This window comes from Pelobates fuscus, chromosome 1 (assembly GCF_036172605.1).
Source record: "Pelobates fuscus isolate aPelFus1 chromosome 1, aPelFus1.pri, whole genome shotgun sequence".
NCBI lineage: Eukaryota > Metazoa > Chordata > Amphibia > Anura > Pelobatidae > Pelobates > Pelobates fuscus.
The window spans coordinates 109,612,779-109,637,761 of record NC_086317.1 but is presented as its reverse complement, the minus strand read 5'-3'; the positions used below and the strand labels follow the sequence as shown (position 1 = coordinate 109,637,761).

Genomic DNA, 24,983 nt, shown 5'->3' with positions numbered 1-24,983 from the left:
TGGAGCTGTAATGTTGATATTTTATATGGAATAAATAAAAGCAAAATTTTACTACTTCAACAAAAGTGACAGGAGTGCGATTGTTTCTACACCTATATCTACCTTTGCTACAACCAGCACCGGGCATTACAAATGTCTACTTGGAGTGAAAGCTACTATGATGATATACATACACACATACATACACGCACACATACACACACACACAGCATATATTTATTAATTTTTTCTTTATTATTATTATTTTAATTTGTTTGCACAACTTGTTACATCTTATCCCTAGCTCTTTTTGTAATACACTCAATCTAAAATACTTAATTCCAGCTGGGTACAATATGTGTGTTCAGTTCCTTTCCTGCATCTCACTCACAAAATTGTGGGGAATATTTTTCAGTTAATGGCTTTTATAAGTAGTAACCTGATAACCTGCAAAAGAGGTTATTTCAGCTCTCATTGATATGTGTATCCTCTAAAAGGGCAAAAAAAAAACATCTAGAATGAAGGAAAGCATGAGCCATAATCAAACCCAAAATGTGTTTGTCCTAGGTAGTCTAGGTAGCTATGTACCTTATCTTAGAGTGCTGGCATGAAGTGTCCTCCTCCACTAGCACAGTATACAAAAAACAATTGAAATCCCTTACTGTCAACACCAAAACTGGAGCCTTAGTTTAGAGTAAGAGTAAAAATACTGCATTATTTAATCATCATTAACGCAACCAGTCAAGGTTCGCAAAATGGTAGCCACCTATGACTTGCTAGTTTTATTGGGATTGAATCAAGGTTTATGTTTACTCCCACTCCAAACTAAGGCTCCAAACTCTCACTCCAAACTGAGGCTGAGGCAATCTTCTTATAGCCTAGGCTATCTTTATGTAGAGCAACAATTCTTTTTTCAGATCCGCAGAGAGTTCTTTGTCATGAGGTGGCATGTTGACCAGTATGAGAGAGTGTAAGAGAGATAACACCAAATTTAACACACCTGCTCCCCATTCACACCTGAGACCTTGTAACAATAATGAAACACATGACACCGGGGAGGGAAAATGGCTAATTGGGTCCAATTTGGACATTTCCACTTAGGGGTGTACTCACTTTTGTTGCCAAAGGTTTAGACATTAATGGCTGTGTGTGGAATTATTTTGAGGGGACAGCAAATTTGCATTGTTATACAGGCTGTACATTGTAAACATTTTACATTGTAGCAGAGTGTAATTTCTTCAGTGTTGTCACATGAAAAGATAAAATATTTGCAAAAATGTGAGGGTTGTACTCACTTTGTGAGATACTGTATATAAAATGATATCAATATATCAAAACTATTATAAATGTAAAGTACTACATTATTTTTCAAATATTTTATATTTTTGGATAATTTTTTCAAATGATTTGAGTAACTATATTGGTTCTTCTCTTTTGATATATTCCTTATTTTCTTATATTCTCTATTTCTGAAGCAGAAGTGCTGGTTTGTAACCTTGGGCTACCTCACAAATTCAATGCAACTTTTAGACAGCAAAATAGCTTCTGTGGGCATCCATAGGTAAATAAACATAGGTACAGGGGCGTACCTAGAGCATTTGGCACCGGGGGCAGATCCTGTGCTTGGCACCCCCTCACCTCCCCCCCCCCCCCCCAAAAAAAAAACCTGTAAAAATTGTTAAATGTTTTCAAAACCAGTCAGCCCCTCCTACAAAAAACTTGCCCTGCCCCGCCCCCTCCTACAAAACCCCTGTCCTGCCCCCTTCTACAAATTCTGTACTGCCCCATCTACAAAACCCCCACAACCCCCTTCCACAAATCCCCTGCTTATCCCCCCTTATAAAGACTCCTGTCCCAATACAAAACCCCTGCCCCCTTCTATAAAATCCCTGCAGCCCCACACACACACACATTTACAGGCAGACAGTCACACACTCAGTTACAGACAGACAGTCACACACTCAGTTACAGGCATACAGTCACACACAGTTACAGGCAGACAGTCACACATACATTGAAACACACAAACGACAGCAGCAGACAGTCACATGCACACAGTCACAGTCACACATGGTTACAGGCAACATCAAACAGTCACAGGCAGACAGACAGTCACACATACATAGTCACATGCAGTCACACACACACAGTTATAGAAGACAGTTACACACACAGTCAGTTACAGGTAGTCACACACAGTCATAGCCAGACAGTCATGCACACAGTTACAGACAGACAGTCACTCACACACACACACAGTCACAGGCAGAGAGTTACACACACACATACAGGCAGACACACACACACACACACACAGTTACAGGCACACAGTCACGCCCCCCCTTAGTACGCCACTGCATAGGTATATGCATACATATATGTTGTGTGTTACTTCTGTGTGTAGACTTGTGTCTACAATGTATTCAACTATTTAGTGATTCTCCATGTATCGACTCTCACTTGCCCTTTTACTCTAAACCTGTGCCACTCAGACTGACCTTTTGCTTGCATAACCTTGTCTTTTGAAAATGTGAAATAAGCAAGACTATACATAAATTGACAATGCCTCTTTTGTAGTCATCTGGGCCCATTCATCCTAAATCATAACACACACACACAACACTTGGACAAAACAATGCAAACCCTTAACAACAACTCCTAAAAACAAACTTAAAAATAAGCAGTTTTACCCTGTGTCTTCAAAACAGTGTGTATGTCTCTGTGACAAAGACATACATTACATCCCTACAATACATGTTTAATGTTACGATGATAGACCTATGTACATAAAAGTTACTCTATACCATATGCTTTATTCTGTAATTATATGGAATTGTATCTTACCCCTCCCTTTTTCTTTCTGTAATATTCTCGCATTTTATGAAAACTCAATAAAATCCAAATGACAAAAAAAAAAAAACCACAGCATGTATGTTTACCAGTGATTCCATGTGCAACTTCACAAGTATCACACAAAATAACATGACATTTCAGGAGACATAGTCTGTGCCAGAATAGCATTGAATTTTTATTAGTAAAACAAAAATCAACATGGAGGTCAACTAATCATTAACTCTTAGTTAGCAACTAGATTGTGCAATTATAGGGCAGATTAGATACTCTCTACGCCAGTGGTTTCCAAACTGTGTGACAAACACACAGGGGTGCCACGAAATGTTTCCCGGGAAACATTACTGCTCAACAGGGACCCAGTCGAGTGCAGCAGTTCTTTAAGACTGCGGACAGGCCCCTGTAATGTCAGCTGGCTAGGAGGAAGTGACAACCTGTCACTTCCTCCCTGCATCCTGCAGGGAGAGGAGGCAGCCACAGCTTGAGGGGAGAGGAGCATAAAGAGCTCCAGACCTCTCACTCCCACAGCAGCAGGATTCCAAGCTACCCTCCTGGAACATGAGGTAAGCTAACAGGAGGGTGGCTGGAGATATATAAAAAATAAAAATAAAAATAAATCACTTGTGTGTATGTGTATGAGTGTGAGTCTGTATGTGTATGAGTATGAGTGTGTGTATTAGTGTGAGTATTACTGTATGTGTATGAGTGTTTGTATGTGTGTGTATGTGTGTATGATTATGTGTATGACTTTGAGTGTGAGTATGAGTGCGTATGAGTGTGTGTATGAATGTGAGTGTATGTGTATGTATTTGAGTGTGTGTATGAGTATGAGTGTTTGTGTGTGTATGAGTGTATTTATGAGTGTATGTATGCGTGTACTTGTGTGTATGTGTATACGAGTGTGTGTGTGTATATGTGTGAGTATGAGTGTGTGTGTTTTTTAGGGTGTTTGTGTGTGTGTGCATCTGTGTATGTGTGTGTATATATATATATATATATATATATATATATATATATATAGCAAAAGGTGAAGTAGGAGCACTCAAAAGGACTTTTTCCGTGAATTTAATGTGATAAAAAGGTTTACAACAAAGTGTAACGCATCAAATCAATCGACGTTTCGACCCCTAGGGGTCTTTTTCAAGATCAAATAACAAGTGACATAAACAGCATTTAAATCTAAAATACAGATGATTAACTCACCAATCGCGTGCGTGCCGCTAGCCGAACCCGGAAGTGTCCCAACACCTCACGTGGTACTGGGCGTGCATAATGACGTGCATCGTGGTTGCTAAGCAGTGGAGCCGAACCCGGAAGTGTCCCGTCGTCTCCCGTGATACTGGGCGTGTATAGTGACGTGTACCACAGTTGCTAGGCAATGGAGTGTAAACTCCGGTTGCAAAGATACCCTCCACAAACCCCCGTGTGAAAAACATGCTAAATACATAATTAGGAGATCTCGAAAGCGAGATCAAAATGTGATGTATTAAAAATAAAAGAATACATGATACGTATTCTATAGGAAGATTTCCTACTGTTCATAATATAAGAATGAGACAGCCGAGGGGTCCAGGGTGCACACAGTGTAAACAAAGTGAAGGTGTATCTATGGTGACAGAGTGACGCACACTAATAGTGCTGCAATCTACTCGGCGGATATATCAGCGTGCTTCTGTGTCTGTGTGTGTGCACACATCTGTGTATGTGCATCTGTGTGTGGGCATGTATCAATGTTTGTGTGTGTCAGGGTGCATGTGTAAATCTGTATGTGTCGGTGTGTATATCAATTTGTGTATATGTGTCGGTGTATTTATATGCATCTGTGTGTTAATGTGCATGAATATCTGTGTGAGTATGTATGCATGTGGTAGTGTATGTGCATACATCCAAGCAGTCAAACACCAGCACAACATACAAGCACATTCCACATTTAAAAGTGAACATTACATTCAGACACACCCCTGCAATCAAACGCAAACATTATAAACAAGCACACCCCTGTATTAACCCCTTAAGGACACAACTTCTGGAATAAAAGGGAATCATGACAGAATATTTCCATCATGTATCCTTAAGGGGTTAAAACACAATAAATGTATACAAGCACCCCTTCAAACACTAACACTGTATATTACACTATAGCGCCAGTAAATGCACAGCGCTGTACAGATATACAACCTTGAAATTTTGACTTGGGGTGCCTTGGAAAAATACTGAAATATTAAGGGCGCCTTGAACCTAAAAAGTTTAGGAACCACTACTCTACGCCATAGAACATACATCCATATTTCATGAAAATATACAGGAAATTGATGATAATATTTAATAGACTGGTCATGCTTTGAAAACTTTGAATAGGAATTCTGACATTGTCATTTCCATTATCTAATAAAAGATCAATACTACAACATTTGGAACAAAATAAAAGATCTATTTGGTTGTTATGTATTTAAACCTTTAATGTTATGAATTGATGTTTTCTTGAGAATTAATAGTAGAATTAAAATGGACTGCCCAATAGATGTATTTTTTTTTTTTTGTGTGTGTGAAATATTATTTGCCATTCAATAACCAATAAGAGATGTGCATACATCAGAAGTTTTTCTAATTCCTCCCTGTAACTTTTGTAATTATGTTATGGATGGATATATTTTGCAATGAGAAAGTATGTGCAATTCTCTTATTGATCTCCAATATTTTCCCCATTAGCAATAAGTTTCCCAATGTTTGTTAAAACATGCAATGCACTGGAATAATGCAATGTCTGTTTTAGATTATCCTTCAATACAGAACCATTCATTACAGCTCATATTTAACGAAGGATTTAAAACTTAATTTAAAGGAACTCTATAGTATCAGGAATACAAACATGTATTCCTGACACTATAGTTTTAAAAACACAGTTTAAGTGCCAGCTCTCCTTGCCTGCATTTAAAAGATGATTTTACTCACCCTTCTTCAAGCACCATACCAGTGCCATTCAGCATCTCCTATAGAGATGCATTGAATCATTGCATCTTTATAAGGGAAGTTTAGCGTCCCCATGCAGAGCGTGCAGCACTGACTCAGGAAGCACCTCTAGTAGCCGTCTGAGTGACTGCCACTAAAGTTGTTCCTAGGCAGTAATATAAAGACTGCCTTTTTTCTGAACATTAAGCTATAGTTATTCTAGCGTTATACAGAAATTAAAATAGGTGACATAATCCTTATAAAGAGTGGTTTGACTAGAAGGGACTCTTCTTAATCATGTCGATGTCATCAGTATCTAAACAGTGCACACATTCATAATGGTCACATTAAATCCTCAAGGTCCTCCGAAACATGCACCAATTTTAAGGCCTGACTTCTTTTTCATAATTACATGAATGAACAATTAATAATTTATTAGCTACTACAGGTCATCTCACGAGATCGCTCGATTCTTTTACTTGTAAAACATACAACATGAGGAGTACAGCAGATTGAAATTGTAGACAAAAGCTGCAGAATTTATAAAATTGATTTAATTATAAACCTCTTTTTTTCCACTGGAGATTTCGTGTAACAAAGCTGAAACTAAATTTTCTCATGATTGATCTGAAATGACACCGTGCTTCTGCTAAGATTTTTTTTATCACATAGAATAATGAATGGAATGGATGTTAACATGAAAATTTAATGGCATATCGGATATTCTGCATATTTAAATGAGTTAACATGTGCTTTTCACTTTTTTCAGTTTATTTTTGCCTCCATGATTACTCATTTGGGTGATTTTAGAGTCACTATCCTAGAAATAAAGTCGCTTTTGTAGGAGTAACCTGCAAAAAAATACAAAAAATAAAATAGTGATTTTAAATCAAATTTAATATTTCAGCTATTTTGACCTACATTTTGCAATTTAGTTTTTGATACAATACAATGTATTGTTTAGTGTAAAAATGTTATGTTTTAGTTTTATCTCTTTTAAGGAGTTTAGGTTGCCACTTTATTATCTTGTACACTTTACAAGTTTCCTTAATTCTTTTAATCCATAGTGTATTTTAAATCTCTGATGACAAGTTGAGGAAACTAAACTCTTCTGCACCAAATGCTCCCAATAAAGGTACTTATAAATATGTATATTAAGGTCATAAAACAGTGTGAACAGATGTCAACCACTGTCTGTGATGCTTTCTCGTTGTTGCCGCTATTGAACCATTTAGAGTCTGATGGATACATTTTCATTAGCAAGGGAAAAATAATTGATTGCATTTACAATATTTTGCTAATGAGAATCTAGATATTACCATGCCAGCTGGTTCAAAAGATGCTTCTTCATTATTACTAAATTCCGTTTATCATCATAACTTTTCTAGGATAAATAGGAACATATATTTTGACGGTTTTAATGTACGCAACATATTGTACTATCTTTATTTTACCCTTGAAAATATTTTGGATATTAACATATAAATGTGAAAAACAAGTCCGTTATCTACCTTAACAGGGAAAGAAATAATTAAAAAAATATATATAGTTTGTCTGATGTCAAGAATACCTTATTTGCAGAATACACCCATTCCTACCTAGTTGATAAAACACAACTGTACATGTGCAGCTAGAGAGAATATTGTGATTAATTTGAGGAATAACCATTCATAGCATAGGCATATGACAGATAAATCTAGAGAGTGTGTAGCTGCATTTTCACATGACGGTTGATTGTCATGTTTGTATTGGTCATTATGCCAGTTTCTCTAATTTACTGCAGACTAGTTAAAATTACTACTGAATATTAATTATTGCAGTTGAAGTCTAGAATGTATCTTTGCTTGTGTCACTCCTCAGATTGTATCTTGTAGATAAAACACATTTAATATTTAATGAGGTGTGCAAAATTTAGTAACCTGGCACGTTAAAACATGGCTTGTGTCTTGCGCACAAAGTGCTAACAGGTGGTCTGTATCAGCAGTGACAGATGAAAGAGGTATGCAGGGGTGGACCACGGAAACCTGTTGGTATTTTGACGCCACAAAAATCTACACGCTCTTATTAGTATTGCCAAGTGGCACCAACCAGCATGGAAATTTGTCCATAAATTCCTATTTCTGTGATAGGGAATATGCAACTTAATAATATATTTATAAATAATAAAATATTATTTTTCAAATTAAACAATGATAATTGTTCTTTCAGGAACACGCAATGCAGTATTTTCAAAGAGAGCCATGCAATAAAAATACATATGCTCGATTGGTTATTGTACAAGCAGCTCACTGTCTCCTTTTTGCTTTCTCTTAATAAATATAGTTGCTGTGTTATCCCACCCCCTTGACATCATTAGTTTCTCCATGTACTGCATGGGCACGCATGTGTTAATGTGTTGTAAAAATTACTTTTAATTTAAAAAAAAAGTAGAATGATTCTGCTTTGCATGTTACTAGTTAGAAGTAACAGAGACATTTCTATTAAAGAAATACTCCAAGCACCCAAATCAGTACAGCCCATTATAATGGTTCTGGTTCAAGGATTATTCAGATTCCTTCCAAGTGTAATCTGTCAAATCATTTTATAATTATAATAATTTTACATAATTAGGTCATTTTATTAATTACAATTTGCAGTACCTGCCTGACAACCCAGGCCGAAAGTCCAGAGAATTTTATTTGCTAGCACTATATTTAACCATTTTACTTTCCAAGACACCATAAAACATGTACATGGGGGGTACTGTTTTACTCAGAAGACTTCACTGAACACAAATATTAGTGTTTCAAAACAGTAAAATGTGAAAGTGACATTTTTTGCATTTTTCACACACAAATGGCACTTACATGGACGATATAATTGTTGTGATACGTTTTACTATTTTGAAACACTACTATTTGTGTTCAGCGAAGTCTCCCGAGTATAACAGTACCCCTCATGTACAGGTTTTATGGTGTTTTCAAAAGTCACAGAGTTAAAGATAAGGCTTGTGTTTTAAGTCTTTTTCACATTGAAATTCACCAGATTGGTTATGTTGCCTTTGAGACCGTATGGTAGCCCAGGAATGAAAATTACCCCCATGATGGCAACCATTTGCAATAGTAGATAACCCAAGGTATTGCAAATGGGGTATGTCCAGTCTTTTTTAGTAGCCACTTGGTCACAAACATGGCCAAAATTGACGTTCAAATTAGTTTTTTGCATTTTCCAAACACAAATATTAACACAGTGTTTGTGACCAAGCGGCTACTAAAAATACCTTGGGTTGTCTACTATTGCAAATGGTGTGCCACCAGGGGGGTAATTCTCATTCCTGGGCTACCATACGGTTTCAAAGGCAACATAACCAATCTGGCAAATTTCAATGTGAAAAAACGGAAAAATTTAATATGCTATATTTGACCCTGTAACTTCCCAAAACACCATAAAACCTGTACATAGGGGGTACTGTTTTACATGTGAGACATTGCTGAATACAAATATGTGTATTTTATTGCAGTAAAAGCAAACAGTATTATGCCATTTACAGTTAAAATGTGATGTAGGGGGGGCGGGGCCTAGCTAACATGGCCGACGGACGTGTCTGAGGGGAGCTCCTCACATCCCCACGGCGAAAACTACAAAAAATAGCGCACCGACTACTAAATTGAGGCTCAAGGGCTGCAATCGGAACCCCACACGGAAGGGGGACCACCCACAAGCGGCTGAGGAGCACCGCCCACGACCCGCGACCAAATCACTTACTGCGGCCTAACTGAAAGGCGGACCACATGGAGGGGAGACACGGACGGTCTCTCAGCCACTCGCCGTCAGAGGGCCTTAATCAACCCGATCCCCCCCCCCCAGGACCGGAGGGGGTTATCCCGGTCCCACCTGGGGGCCCAGCGTCTACAAAGCACCAAGAACTCACCAGTCCCCCAGGTTGCTCCTTCACAACAACCTAAAATGGCGACTGAAGAGGAGAACACACGGATGCCAGCATGGGAGGCACGATGTCATGATGCCTTCGACAAAATCTGTGCAGCATTCTGGCACCGGATTGCATCCCGGGCAGTACAGCCACAGCCACCGTTGCAGCCAGCGACCGGGCATCAGCAGACTACCCGATCTGTCCAGCAACCCCTAAGCCTGGAAACATACCGAGCGCAAGGCACTAATGTACCTACCAGTCGCAACGCCCACGTGGAAGACGCTGCCACTGTGACCGCTTACCCTTCATCTGAACCGGGCGCTCACCAGGAGGAAATCCTCCGTAGCCTGCCATACACCCAGGGAGACCGGGCTCCGGCAGATCCCTGGGCCCACGATCCTGGTGAAGGGATCAATGGCAACAGGGCAAGAGCACCCACTAAGGCCTCAGGCCGAAGACAAGCGGCCCCTGGACGCAGTAACACCACGTCATTGGAGCACATCATCCGACCTCACCGCCGGAGAAGAGCACCATGCGGAGTGGGCTGAGTATAATCACAGACACAAAGGGACATGCCAGTCACTGCCTGGCGACCCCACTAATACTCAGTTGGGACTTTGAACTGGGAGCATTGCAAACCATTACCTCAGCTGCCTAGTGTGGCACAACCCCAAGGGGTACCTTGATACGCGAGTATTATGCTTTAACATTGCCCACATTAACAGCTACCCAAACCAGCTACAATATGCCTATTATGTATCATATGAGTACTGCACACCCGACGTCCAAGCGTTTCACTGCATAACTGCAATATCTGCAATGCTCAATGCTCATTCTGCCTGCCTTACTGTTTCTGTTTGTTTATTTTGGTGTTCTTGTTTTTGTAAATTCACACAGGTCTGCTGCACCCTTAGTCGGTAGGGCAAACACAGGCCAGGCCATATTGCCTAACATGCCCGAATACCTCTCCTTACCATACTCTAAACCATGGGTCGTCAACCTGGTCCCTACCGCCCACTAGTGGGCGTTTCAGGATTCCAGGTGGGCGGTAGGGATTTTCAATTTTTTTTTTATAAATTGGGCAGGCGGGCGGGCGCGAGCCGGCGGTACCGCTGTGACTGGGTACCGCCATCACCACTTGCGGCCCCGGCGGCAAACCGCCGGGGCCGCATATGGAGGGGTCCATCGGGTGGCCCATGCTGTCAGGGCCACCCGATGGATGTGGATTGTGAGGGGGCCTGGTCCGCGCTGGGCGCTTTAACAGCGCGACCGGGCCCCCTGTGATGACATCAAATCTGCTGGGAGGAAGTGATTCCCCGGTCACTCCTCCCAGCATACAGAGAGCCGCGCGGGAGGAAGGAGGAGGAGGGAGTCAGAGTGGGAACTCTGACTCCCATCCACCTGAGCCACCACTGGACCCCAGGGAAAGTCACCCTCCTGCACCTTAAAGGTAGGAAACAGGAGGGTGACTTAAATATGTGTGTTTGTTTGTGTATGTGTCTTTGTATGTATGTCTTGTGTGTGTCTGTATGTAAGTGTCTTGTGTGTGTATGTCTGTATACATGTGTCTTGTCTTTGTATGTATGTCTTGTGTGTGTCTTATGTGTGTGTGTATGTCTGTATATATGTGTGTCTTGTCTTTGTATGTATGTCTTGTGTGTGTCTTATGTATGTGTCTTATGTATGTGTCTTGTGTGTATGTCTGTATACATGTGTCTTGTGTTTGTATGTGTGTCTGTATGTGTGTCTTGTGTGTGTGTGTGTATGTCTGTATACATGTGTCTTGTGTTTGTATGTATGTCTTGTGTGTGTGTCTGTATGTATGTGTGTCTTATGTATGTGTCTTGTGTGTATGTCTGTATACATGTGTCTTGTGTTTGTATGTATGTCTTGTGTGTGTGTCTGTATGTGTGTCTTATGTATGTGTCTTGTGTGTATGTCTGTATACATGTGTCTTGTGTTTGTATGTATGTCTTGTGTGTGTGTCTGTATGTGTGTCGTATGTATGTGTCGTGTGTGTGTGTGTATGTCTGTATACATGTGTCTTGTCTTTGTATGTATGTCTTGTGTGTGTGTCTGTATGTGTGTCTTATGTATGTGTCTTGTGTGTATGTCTGTATACATGTGTCTTGTGTTTGTGTGTCTGTATGTGTGTGTGTCTGTATGTGTGTCTTATGTATGTGTCTTGTGTGTATGTCTGTATACATGTGTCTTGTGTTTGTATGTATGTCTTGTGTGTGTGTCTGTGTGTCTTATGTATGTGTCGTGTGTATGTCTGTATACATGTGTCTTGTCTTTGTGTGTGTGTCTTGTGTGTGTGTGTCTTTGTATGTATGTCTTTGTGTGTGTGTGTCTTTGTATGTATGTCTTTGTGTGTGTGTGTGTGTGTGTCTTTGTATGTATGTCTTTGTATGTGTCGTGTGTGTGTGTGTGTCTTTGTATGTATGTCTTTGTATGTGTCGTGTGTGTGTGTCTGTCTGTATATATGTGTGTATGTATGTGTCGTGTGTGTGTCTGTCTGTATATATGTGTGTATGTATGTGTGTCTGTTTCTTGTGTCTGTCTGTATGTGTATGTGTCTTTGTATGTATGTCTGTATGTGTGTCTGTATGTATGTGTGCCAGTCTGTTATAGTGGGATACCTAGCTCAGCCTTCCTACTGGGCATTGCTATAAGGAAGGTTAAAAAAAGGGGGGAAAAAAGGTGGGGAGGGGAATTGAGGAGGGAGAAGAGGGGAGCTGACGCACAGATGAGAAATCATATTATGCGCAAACAGAGAAGTCGTCTGAATATCACCGAAAGAGGAGACCTTCGTTTGTTCCTTACAACCTCAAGGATCTCATTAATCACTAGTAAAGGTAATTTCAATTTACTTTATTGTTTTCTCATTAAACTTTTTATAAAGTTAAAAACATTATAAACATGCATTAATTGCAAATAAAAAGATAAATGTACGTACATTTATTTTTTTTAAAACACCCTCCTTTCGAAAAAAATATTCCGCACTTGCGCGAAAACTGGTGGGCGGTAAGGAAATTTTTTCAACCAAAAAGATGCATTAGTGGGCGGTAGTTAGAAAAAGGTTGACTACCACTGCTCTAAACTATGCTGACCTTTCTGTTACTCAATGTTCTTTATGAGCCAACTCTCATGGTGGGCAAAATGTACTAGCTTGACTATACAGTCACCATTGTATGCATATGGGCCTCTACCTGTGGGCATCGGTTAGGTACTCTGTTAAACCTTTCCTGCAGACTACTGGTTATTGAAAAAGGCTTACTGCAAACCTAACATATGTCTTAAACTGTACATTGCATACTCACTGATTACATGCGCACACTTGCTAATCCATGTAAACAAGCAACCTAGCTGGTAACACTGGTGACACTGCCATGGCTCACTCTAAATGTTTCCCCCTCAACATACACCATAAAGGTATAAACGCCATTATACTACACCTGACTAGACTAGCTGAGTCGTAGACCTGCACACGGTATGGGACAGCCGAGCAGGTCGCTACTACACAGCTTGTACCTAACCCGCATAACATATGCTACAATCCTGTAACACACCCTTGTTACACACGTACAAGGAAACACTCAATTGAACCTACACATTGAGACTAAGTTTGTTTTTAATAAAACAAAAAAAATATCGCAACGACTTAACTTAATTACATGTTCAATCTCTGTTTCACTACGACTGTACAAGCCTGATAAATGCATAAAACTTTCAATCTCTGTTTAACTATGATTGTTTAAGCCTGTTAAATATATAAAAAATTGTGCTTGTTATCCATGTGCCCCACATGTTCCACGTGGGAATAGCCTGAGGACTGCTTTTGGGGCACCTCTCGCCTACCTGTACTATGTATCTGCACAGCAAAAATAAAGATTTATAAAAAAAAAATGTGATGTAGAACTATTTTTTTTTATTCTTATTTTCTCCCATTTTTTAAATATTTGATGTTAAATGAAAGCCCTGTTTCTCCTGAATAAAATGATATATAATATGAAAGAGATGAATTACGCCTGAACAGACAAACAGCGCAAATTCAAGGTTTTGTTTACGTTTTGTTTTGATCACAACATGTACATTTTGCTCAGTCCTTAAGGGGTTAAAACCTGTTCCTATCTCCTGTGCAGATGACTGTTGGGAGTGAATCTGCAATTCACAAATTCTGATCAACTAATCACATCACAAACGTTTTGCATTTTATTTTTCAAATTTCAAGAGGACTAACTACATCCACTAGATACACTTCAACATCGTTGAGCTGCAATTGCAGCTATAATTAGCATAACATGGTTAAATAAAAATAGTGTTACTTAATGTCTATGCTGTGTTAATTTGGTTTAAGTATAGAAGAGCACAGAAACAAAACAGATTACAATAACTTTTAAAAATAAAAAAAGAATGTTTTTGTTTTTTTTCACAAACACAGTAATCACAGGTGTGTAGCAAAGATAGCTCTCATATGGAGCATAGGTGACTGTTTTACAGAATACAGGTCAGTGGAGCCTGAACTAAATTAGCTACTTTCCATTTTATCCCTCTCAGAGGTGAAATCTATTACTTTTCAGTCATTACGGAAGCAAAAAAATAAAAATATTCTCCCTGCATTCCTTCTTAAGGAACACAAATTTGTTAAATTGGTACAATGCATTTTGAGCCTTCCTTAGACGCACTTATTAGGTGTAAACCTTTTTCATTTATGCAGGCTAGTGAAATAACTGAAGATTAACGTTTTCATCCCCATTAACATGAAAAATACACAAGGTTAAATCTATATATTTTAACAAATAAATATAATCATTGTGAATATGTTTTTTTACCTAAATCAATTTGTTATATAAAACAAAAGTATTTCTACAAATAAAATTCCAATTTTATCTATTTTATAATGTTTCACTTGTTGGTGAGGTTATTTTATAAAAACGTAACCATAGATTGATCAAATTCTGATGGGATCTGAAAACAAAAAAAGGAATATATTCTTGTTTCCTAGGGGGGGATACACAGTCACTTAGTAGAACAAAAATAAATAGTTATCATGAAACTGCAAATGGATTGATGACAAACAAGGTCAGTTACGTGTTTTTGAGAAACACAAGTGGGAATCGGGAAAAAAAAACAATACAAAATGAAACCACGAGCAATGCAATAACACTTCCAACAAAAGAAAGCTCACTGAATATAAAACCGGAGATACATTATATTTGGGCATGGCAAGACTATCTAATAGCGTATGTATGCTGTGATTCCTGGAAATCTTTTTATACATAAATTTTTATGCAAATAAAATACATCAAATGATTTGCTAGGATATAAATGAGAAACAATAATGGCAGACAGAAGGATCTGTAGAACTATTGTATTTGAATGAACTTTGAACAATAAATATGCCGAGTGGTAGGAGTTAATTCATGGTGTAGATGTGCCATATATATAAAACCTTGAACCTGCGTATGAGGAGACTGTCAGAAGGCTCTGATCTATTAGTGAGTCTCTTGTATTGGTCATGAATGATAACTCTGCTGGTGGGTCCAGAGCTGAGATTTAATGCTTGCACTATGAGAAGAAACAAAACAAAAAACTGATGACGATGTTGTCAACAGTTCTGCCATTCAATGCTGTAAACAAGGACATCTTACTGCTGGTTAAAACCACCTGCCAACCATTAGATCTTACAGCTGCAAAAATGTATGGTACATATAATATATATATAAAAAAAAAAAAGCATTCATTGTCTTGTGCTGAGTTCTAGAGCAAGAGACACATATTTCATAGCGGACTTATAAAGGTCCTTCTAGTCTGAATCCATGCCAACACGCTCTTTATCACTATTGTGTCTTTCAGTAACATGGACAAGGCATCATAAACTGTCCTAAAATGTCACACTTACATCTCACAACTGTCTGCAGGTACATGCAAATACAAATATAATACAAATTATAAAAAAATATATATATATTTTTGTTACCAACAGCCTGTCTACTACCATAAGTTAATTTGTGTGTAACCTTTTAAAATATATGTATCTATTGAGACAAAATATTTCTTCTTCTTGGCATTTGTCCTGGGATTAGCATAAACATACAATGTGTCCATACCAAAGCACTTCACATGAAACTTTAGCCTTTGCAAATAGCTGCCACCATTTGCAGTTGCACCAGGGCCTGTACGCTATAGAGGGCCCACCGGGTGGCCCAGGGGCTATTGTTGCTTTATCACTTAACACTTTAATAGCCTGACCATACCCCTATAATGTCTTCCAGCTGGGAGGAAGTGACAGCTGATCACTTCCTCCCAGCTATAAAGAGAGCATGCCGCGCAGGAGAGTGAAGGCGGCGGAGCAGCAGCAAGCAAGCCCCTCTCCTGGAAACAAAAGGTATGTTTAACAGGAGGGTGGCTGCAAAGATCAACAATAACATTGACATTTATGTGTTTAAGTCAGACTGTGTGTGTGTGTGTGTGTGTGTGTGTGAGTGAGTGTGTGTTTGTGTCACAGTATGTGTCTGAGTAAGTATGTCTGTGTCTCAAGATGTGTATGTCAGTGTGTGTATATCTTTGTGCCTGTGTTTGTATGTGTCAGTGTGTGTATATATATATATATATATATATATATATATATATATATATATCTGTACCTGTGTGTAAATGTTTCTGTATATCTGTGTAAGTATGTAGGTCATTGTGTGTGTATGTGTGTGTGTATGTGTGTGTGTCAGGATGTGCAACTGTGTGTCAGGGTGCATGTATGTCAGTGTGCATCAGTGCGTATGTATCTGTGTGTCAGGTCAGGGTGTGAATGTGTGTGTCAAGGTGCGTGTTTGTGTGCCAGTGTATGTGTGTCAAGGTGTGCATTGCTGTGTGCATGTGTGTTTCAAGGTGTGAGTCAGTGTGTGTCCATGTGTCAAGCAGTGTGCATGTGTCAGTGTGTATATGAATTAGTGTAAGTCAGTGTGTTTATATATGTGTATGTTAATGTGTATTTATATCTATGTAAGTATGTATGTATATGATGTATATGGCAGTGTATGTATGTAGGTGCATACATCCAAGCAATCAAATACCAACACAACATGTAAACACACTTCTGCAATCTAACACAAACATTACATACAAACACACCCCTGCATTCAAAACTCCAAAATTATATACAATCACACTCTTTCACTCAAACACCAACTCTACACACAAATGTACATTCACATGTAAAAGCCAACATTGCAACCAAACGCAAACATTACTCACAAACACCAATTTAATTAAATATTAGCACTATACACAAAAACACACCTGCTTTTAAAAGCCAACACTACATACAAATACACCCCTGCATTTACATGCACATATGCTCTTTACAAAAAAATGCTTACATTCAAACACATAAACACTGCTCACAAATACAACCCTGCAAGTATGGTCAAATGGTAGATCCCCAGCTGGTATTGCATCTTTGTCATTATAACATATAACAGATGGGGATCTACATTGTGATCACTCTTGCATTAGAGGAGGGTCCAAAAAACCTTAGGGGGCGAAGCTTGACCACCAAGCAGAACAGAAATAGTTTTTGTGATGAGATGCATTATGCTTCAGCATTATTTGTGATTTTGTTACAACTGAAACAATATTTCTTCTCATTTCAGATTTGATTTTGTTCAATTTAAATTTACTTATCAGCATGCCTAGAAAATGCAAAACTCACCCCGACTCACACTGGCTTATTTAAAGCTTCAGGACAGCTACGTAAAATTTCCAAAGATCTAATGAAAATCTGCCAATTGTACTTTGGGTGCCCACTAGGTGATCAGGATAAAGCATGGGATCCGCACGTTATTTGCACTGCATCTTCTAGCGGTTTACATGATTGGCTTTACAGATGGAAGACTTCACTTCCATTTGCAATACCCATGATATAGTGATGGTTACTGTTGCAGCATTAATACAATAGTTTTTTTCAACAAAAAATAAACATAAAACCGTTTATCCAATTTTGGATTAGGCCATCATACCAGTTCCTCAAAGAAGTGAATATGAGCCAGGAAGGAACAGTGTCCAAAACATTCCTTTGGTTGATCCACAAAGAAATTTCTTGCCACCTCTCCATGTTACGCTTGGCTTAATGAAGATCTTTGTGAAAGTGATGGGGAAAGCTAATTCTGCAGGATATCAGTACTTGGTAAAGATATTTCCAAAGATCAGAGCAGCACAATTGAAGGAAGGAATCTTTGCTGGGCCCCAAATTCAGGAGGTTTTGCAAGACACAAACTTCAACGTTTCTCTCAGCGTTCAAGAAAAATAAGCTTGGCAGGCTTTCACATGGGTTTGTGAAAACCTTCTAGGCAACTATAAGTCTTCTATGTATGAAGCTGGCATTCAAAAGTTGTTTAACGCATTTTTAAAAAAAAAATGGGATGTCATATGTTTTTGAAATTGCATTTTTTACATTCACACCTTAATTATTTTCCTGAAAATCTTGGAGCAGTGAGTGATGAAAACGATTTCATCAAGACATTCAACTGGTGGAAAGCGCTACCAAGGTTTCTGGAATGAAAACATGAAGGCGGATTACTGTTGGATGCTGTATCATGATAAACCAGATAAAGTGTACAAAAGAAAATCATATTTACAACGATTTTGATGTTTAATTGTTAAAGTGGTGTAATATTGATTACATTGACAATAAATGTTCATGATATATGTAAGTTACAACAATAATGGATGCAGTTTGGTATGACTCTATTCCCTGCACATTTCTGAAATATACATAAAATCTATCAAACCCAAAAGATGGTCACATTTCACAAACCAGATACAACAAAAGTGAATACATATTTGGAATCAGCATGAAAAATTGATCTAGAAAAATATGTTTTTGATGAGAGAATTTTTTTTTTTATTTTGTTGACCTGTGTTATGATGCTTCTGGCACCTGCATGTGCTGTTGGGGCATTACAAGGTAATTGATGTTATTTTCATGCACAACAAAAATAAAAATAAATCTTGAAAAAAAAAAAAAAAAAAAAAAGCTTCTTACACCAGTGCCCTCTCTAAATTAGTTCTGCCACTGCTGCCAGCAATAAACACAAACAGAATTATTTACTGCAGTGAGAATTGCCTGCAATTCAATGTGAATTCCAAATGTAAGGCTAACATTTACTAAAGTTTAAGACCAGAGTAGCTGAAATGAAAACATATCTGACTCTTCCAGTTCCGATTAAATGTGAAATTCACGTTGAATCCACATATCACTGGGTAGGTAAATATTAACACAGACATGTTCCAAAATCAGCCCCACCACACATTTTGCTCTCCCTAAGTAAATATACACATACTACACACCAGGCTCATATCTGAAGCTAAGCAAATATTCATGCTACCACAGTCAAGGTAGCTATCATGTGAGAGCTGTCAATCTGGGAGAGAAAAAAAAAAACACAAACAGCAACATGGAATAAAAATCGCACACAATCACAATGGTGTTGATCGGTAAACAATGTGGAGATTTAAAATGTGTACTGCAATATATAAGCTAAAATAGCCTACTTGCACAATTAGCCGAGATGCAGATTTCCATAACTGTGTTTGGTCAGAATAACCCATCCGATCCTAGTTCCCACCCTCCCCCCCCAGAAAAAGAAAAAAAAGAAAAGAAAATTGTTAAAATAAAACAACTGACTGAGCGCACATTGTGTCTCTGATTTACTGGGTTGAGGACTGCCTTGAACTATAATAAATACTTTTTTTTAATTGTAAGCATATTTCTTAATTTTAATAAACTCCGTAGAAGAGATGATGCCAGTAGTGTTCTTCTCCCTGCTCTTTCCATTTCCAGATTAATATTTTCACGAGACCAATTGTATGACAATAAAGGCTTCCTTGTGAAAACAGAATGTTTCCTTATTCTCAGCCATGTACAATACTAGGAGAGCTGCAGAAAGGAGAATAGTGATCACTTGAATACAGACTTACAATCTTTTTTGATTGTGACTTTTATCTCTAGTTGCTAATCATAGTTTAGACCGAGTTTAATGCCCACCAATTTCAGTCTATAACTTCAATGATAGGAGGATTTTTAGATTTTTTTTCATACCGCTTGCCTTTAGTTAATTTTATGTATTTATGTTCTATTCAGAATGTGTTTGTACCTTTGGATTTAAGGTGGCACTTTTTTTAAGCACCATTAGCTTATATATTATTATTATTATATGTGGCAGCTGTTGCAAAACACCCAAGAAATAATAATGTCTGTGTATGTGTTATGGCTGCATCATGAATGGGTACAAATCTGTGTGTGCACGTGTTTATAAGTGCGTTGCCAAGTAGGTGTGTGAGGAGTTATGTATGTGTGTGTGTGTGGTGAATTATGTATGTTTATATGTCATTGGTAAATACGTTATGTGTGTTACGTTAGTGTATGTGTAGTTGCATTTGGTTTGTGTGTTGAGGGCAGGATTTTATCATTACAACCAGGCAGCAAAATGTCTTGAGTCAGCCCTGCACTATGGCACACACAGAAACCTTAAATGACATATAGTTACAATAGAACAATGTAGATCAGGGCACACCTGGTGGTTTCTTCAGTAAGCAGCTTTATTATAAAGTGCAGAACAAAAGCAACTTTTCGACTCCTTGGAGCCTTTGTCAAAGGCTCCTTCGGCTGCCAAAATAAATGTTTAAGTCATAAACCAGTCTAATGTAAATATATGTCAGAGTGTATCTGTGTGTCAGGGTGTGTGCATGTGTCAGTGTGTATATGAATGAGTGTGTGTTAGTATATATATAAAAATATAAATAACAGTTGTAGCGGACCCTGGGTAACCCGGCTGGTTACCTCCGCTATTAATTAATTAAGAGACCCAATCCCCCTCCCCCAGTAACTGGACACCACACAGTTTCAGGGGTGCAACAACAACTTTATTGGCCACACTCAGATTTATACTTTTCCCCATGCAAGGGTTGGATCACACATAAAGACAATATCCCCTTCCAGGGGTAGTACGACAGATCCAGAACCCCAGTCCCTTTGCCCCCTGTTCCCGCCACTGTGAAAGAATTTACTTTGATTCCAAGGTTCAAGCTTATAGGTGTCATATTAGATATCCTATATTAGAATTGGCTAACTTGGACTCAGGAAACGCTTAATGCTTAAAACGACAATTAAGACCATATATGTCTAGTTCTGGGAGCAGATAGCCCCACCTGAGCTGTCTCTCCTAAATCAGTCTGTTCTTTCTCTTTCTCGGAACTTATCTGTTAAATGTACATGACGTTCATCCCTATGTCTTATCTGTACTCCTTTCACCCTTTCACTCCCTTCCTACTACTGTCCTATTGAGTATTTATATGTAAGCACTTACTTTTTAATGTATAAAAACACAACAATAAACAATAAAGATCAGAGGCTTATTTTGAATACCAACAGGTGTCTGAATTCACGCTCCTCCAAGTGCACTTGAAATAATAATTAGGGCTCCCTTGAATATACCAAAGATTACATTGGATCTATATCAATACCCATCCTCAGGGCTTCCCACCTCCGGTGACAAGGGGTCTTCATCCCATGAGCCTCTGCACCCAGGAGCCCAAGCAAGGGAAAGCTGCCTGCCTCTTTGGCTCCCAGCTACAGAAAGCCTGCCAAACTGCCACTGTCCCCAAAGAGTGTCCCCACAAATCTCAGGGTCTCCCAGAATGGTAACTGCCACAAACTGTCTCCGTTTGCAGGGTCCCTGGGTGAAACCAGGCAAAAGGAAGCGTCTCCATTCGGGACAAGAATGCTCCTCCTGGCGACGTTAGTCTATACCTTGTGGTTTCACACTTATGTTGCGAGTTGCCAACATTCTAATTGATTGGTGCGAACACTCCAAGGGGCACTGGGGAGGTCCTCGTTCGGGAACCAAACGAGGTGGGGAGCAATACATTAATGCTCCCCCTAGATGGCATTCATCTAATGAATGGGCTGCCACCCAGGGGAGGCCTGTGCAGGGGCTTCCCTTGCGGTTTGCAGTTTTGACACCTCGTTAAGAGATGTAAATGTTCTAAAACAACATTCTAAATGAGGTTTCAAGGTGGTCCCCGTTCGGGAGGTGAATGGATTCCCTTCATGGCGGCCCACCTGAACGGAGAGCAAGCAGTTTAGACGAACACACAGAGTAAGCTACAGAAGCAAATAGGGAAAATACACAAAAGGAAGGGAGAACCCCTGCCACCAAGACCGTACGCACACACACAACAGAGAAAACAGGGAAATTAACAGTAGTGGCAGTCCCACTACACAAGTGTAGGTGTATATGTGCATACATCCAAGCAATCAAACACCAACACAACATACAAACACACTCCTGCAATCTAACACAAACATTACATACAAACACACCCCTGCATTCAAACTCCAAAATTATATACAATCACACTCCTTCACTCAAACACCAAGGCTACATACAATTATATAAAAATAAAATGTTATTGTAATACCTGGAGGTGAACCAGGCTCATCCATGGTGATCTAGTGGAGAGAGCATAAGAATCAGCCATTGCCTGGCTCAGTATCTCTGCTCCATTGCACTTTGTGGGGCTCTTTTAGAGGCTCCAAGCTGTAAAAGCAGAAAAGACATGCTGGGCACTATGTCACCTGCACAGGGAATAAGCTTTTGCTGATCTCCCCAGCAGCTCAGCCCTTCCAAGCACTGCCAGATACTGGTGTGATACAGGGAGCTGGAGTTTCAACGACCACTATCTCTGTGGTCTAGAAATAGGTTCTGTGGCATCCTTTCTACAGGTTTCCACTTTGCAATTACACAGGTCACACATTTCTAAGGCCAGTGCTAGATCTTTCAATTTTTCAGGTGTGCCCATCCCAACTACATTAACAATGATATACTGTCACATACCTTCCACCATCCTGCAATCATGCATCTCAATAATTAATTACTCTGAATACTAACTGTATATTAAAATTAATTTGAATAAATACAAGTATTTTTCAATTTGTTGGTTACTATATAGATACTAAGTTTGTCATAAAAAATTAAAATAAAAACAAAACCTGTGCTTATCTATAAGTATTATATACATTGTTTAAAAAGAGCAGAAAAAAAATACATAAAGAAAAAGGTGAAATTCTAGACTGCATGCGTGGAGGAAAAAAATATATTTCTAGGACATATTTTGTCATTTCTGATAAATATATTGGGATCTGGAAGAAATCTGTACAAACGTTTTAGCTAGAGGTAGAATGTGAGAAAGCCCATGGTTGTTTTAGTGTGGCTCAGTGAATTCCAACAACTTGATTTGGAAGAGTTAGGTTGTTATACTGAATGCCTTACACAGAGAAGGCTGCTAGCTACCAATTTTAGTGCCACCTCAATGGAATCCAGGCAGATTATATTATACTGCCCAAAACACATACTCAACCATCACTTCATTAGGTCATTCATTTTACCACATTGCACCTGCTCTTTAATTCAAATCATGTGACAGCAACTCTATGTGCAGACATGATATCGGAGTTCAAGTCCTAAATATGTAAACTCCTCAGGTTCACCACCCCATCCTACTCTTAAAAAATAAACAAAAAATAAAATAAAACACTCCCACCCGTATAACTACTAAACCTAATTTAAGCAGTAAAATGGAGATAATGGAGCAGGTAACTGCACATTTGTCCCCCTGTTTTCTATTTCATACAATACCATATACCATCAGAGTGCTGGGGAAAGATAGAGGCATGTCTCCTTCTGGAATGATTAATAACCCCACCGACCCTCAATGAGTGGGACTGGGAGAGAAACTGGCACATCCTCCCTTATGTATAATATAGCCACCCATCAGAGCCCATGGGTGGGGGTCAGGAAGACACTGGTATGTCCCACTAATTTATTATTATAAAACCCTTGCCGGCTGGCCACATGATGGGCATGAATATATCCACACCTTATTATAAAAAATTGAATGTCCAATTTAGGTGATGGTTGCCAGGAATGACACAGGGATCCAATACGCAGAATGCAAAAATAGACAAATGCATTCCTGGCTTTAGAATGGCCGGACTAACGTAGGAAAGAACAGAATAGTCGGGACAAGCCAAGGTCAAGGAAGCCAAAAAACAGGTAAGCGAATAAACAAGCAGAGTCAAAGGAAAGGAGAACACAGAATAGTCAAAATCAGAGCCAAGTCAATTACCAATTAACCAAACCAGAGTAAGCACTCTAGGAACAGTTAAGTTAGAACCACGACAGGGCAACGATTCATTGCAAATGAGTACTTTTTATAGTTTGGCTCTAAGTGATGACCACGCCCCTAAAACGTCCTAATTCAAAAGTTTTGGCGGGTGTCACCATCATGTGGGAGAAGACCAGCAGGCTGGATACCACAGGTACCACAGGTACACAGACAATAGTGTACTTAATGGGTGAAGGCATAAGAGAGATTTGAAACTTCCCTTCACTAGATTTTGTTTTTTTGGTTGTGGCTACCATGTGCTGCCCAGTTGTCAGATAACTTAAAGGGTTACTCAAAGGTAACCCTTTAACCCTCAAATCGGTGAGGGTTTTTGAGTATTTAAAATACCAATCCATATATTTGCAATCTGGGCCAATAATTTATCATTTGGATCCAAATTGTTTCTGTTCAGTTAGGCTGAAATCCAGATCTGATGTAGGCCGATTTATAGGATCTATTGAAAAATCGGGACATTGTTATATACCCGGTACAGAACTCAAATGGTTTTAACCCTTTCTCTATGGAGCTATTTAAACTTCTGTGAATAAAGCTGAAAATTGGCAACTATGTATTTACATGTATTTTGTACAGTTTCCTGTATTTGAAAGGGCAGGACCAGGTTTTGGGCTCCTGTCCTAGCGAAATGAGTTCCAGGACATGTTCCACCTTCCAGCACTGCTAAATCCAGGACCACAGAACGGTACCTAGATATTTTAATATATTTCTATTGATTTCGGTGTGTGTGTCAGTATGCATACTATTGTGTGTGTATCAATGTCAGAGTGTCACTGTATTTATCTGTGTTTTAGTGTGCATATGTATTTCTTCTTTTATATATGTGTGAACTTGTCACAAAGTGGAATTTTTTTTCAGATCACGGCAACAACGTGAAACCGAGACTCTCATATGTTCAATAAAAATGTAGCATTGACGAATATGTTGCAGAGTCATTCAAAATAATCAGGATGAAAGAGATTAACAGTGAAGGATAAAAAAATAATCTTTAGGTACAAAGCAAATTCCTAAGGTATAGAAATGCACTGTACTTGGGGGCGGAGCCTGACCG

The 24,983-nt window shown here is 38.9% G+C and overlaps 1 protein-coding gene across 1 annotated transcript in view; it reads right to left on the bottom strand.

Annotated features, from left to right (window-relative positions):
* The window catches only part of PUDP (pseudouridine 5'-phosphatase), a 310,602-nt gene that overhangs the window by 258,971 nt on the left and 26,648 nt on the right, over positions 1-24,983 (bottom strand). The window lies entirely within an intron of this gene.